This window comes from Aplysia californica, unplaced genomic scaffold (genome assembly GCF_000002075.1).
Source record: "Aplysia californica isolate F4 #8 unplaced genomic scaffold, AplCal3.0 scaffold00468, whole genome shotgun sequence".
Lineage (NCBI taxonomy): Eukaryota > Metazoa > Mollusca > Gastropoda > Aplysiida > Aplysiidae > Aplysia > Aplysia californica.
This window is the reverse complement of record NW_004797738.1, coordinates 132,946-134,485: the sequence shown is the minus strand read 5'-3', so window position 1 is coordinate 134,485 and position 1,540 is coordinate 132,946.

The window sequence follows — 1,540 nt, the reverse complement described above, 5'->3', positions numbered from 1 at the left end:
TAATTCCATAATATGGAACTTAAGGCTCAGAGAAAAGTGCAGTAAGATATACTTCAATGGCAAATACCTTCAGATGCTGATCATCATCATTTTTCGTTTCTTGACAGTCTCGATATAAACGGTCCATTGGTCCTCGTCTTTCTACTGGGCCCTCCAGAATCGTATTGATGAAAGAAAAAAAGAAACTTTATCACGCACCAAAGAATACTCTTTTGATTAGTATTATAATATGTTATATGATTTCTTAATAAGTCAGTGAGTGGAATTGCAAGAAATATTATTTCAAAGACAATTACCTTCTCAGGTTGCCGATAATTCATCACTTCGTATTTGTGGTCTTCCAGTCACAAAGGTGATCCTATAGGCTGTCCTGTCGTACTGGTGGTATCCGAACTCCTACCACAGGATGGTTAAAACCCAAAGGAACAACTGGCAGTGTTTGTTTGATCCACTGAGTATACATTTTACAACACCACTAATACAATTCTGACAGTGCAACACCTACACGCTGCAAAGAACAATCCAGTATGCATAAGACACTTCAACACTCAAGTTAAAAATCAGCAAGCAGCTCCTTCCAGCCAGTTCTATACCTGCCAGCCCCTCCCCCCGGAAAAGACTCAATCTACCCCTGCCGCACCACTGACTCCCCCGCTCCCCCCCCCCAAAAAAAAAAAAATTAAAAATTCTACCCTGCCCCCCTCAACTACCTCCCGCCATGGCCATGACAATACTATCTACAAAATCCTACCCTGACCCTAGCCTGTCCACCTAGCTCCCTATCAACCTATCTTTACAGGGCCACAGGAGTGTAGGTAGGGTCTTTTATAGGAGGAAGGGGATGACAGAAGTAGAATTGGGTGGGAAGAACTCCCTGATGATTTTGAGCTTGAGTGTTGAAAGAGAATTTTGCATACTGACTTGTTCTTTGCAGCTTGTTGGTGCTACACTGCCATTACTGTTTCAATGATGCTGTAAAATGCATACTCAAAAATGGATCAAACAAACACGACCAGGTGTTTATTTGACCTTCTACCTTCTGTGGTAGACTTATTGATAACACCAGTGCCTTCTCGCCGAAAAGTCAGAAGAGTGACAGTAATCTGAGAAAAATAAATTCAAAATGTAATCAGTCTGAATTATTATATTTTTAGTTTAAACACATTCATGTTGGAGAATCTAAGTTAATTGATACGTTATTAGTTAAATGCAGCATATTACATTTACAAAAGCTAAGTAGTAAAAAATTGTAGCATGTGACACAGAAAGGAAGTTTTGCTCTTTAAGGAAAGATACAAACCCAACATTGTGTCCACCTTTTAATCATTTAAAAATTGCAGTACCAGTATTCCTATGCTAGTGTGAAAAGAAAGGCAAGATCATTACAGGTTGAAAAATAAGTACTACCTTCAAATGACACTGAAGCAAACACCAATTGTTTCCATTTGAATTACGTCAATTATGAGCAATATTCGTAGGTCTATTTTCAGGAGCTATTAGACAGGTCCAGAGGCAGTTTTGAGAGAAACCTAAAGGTAAT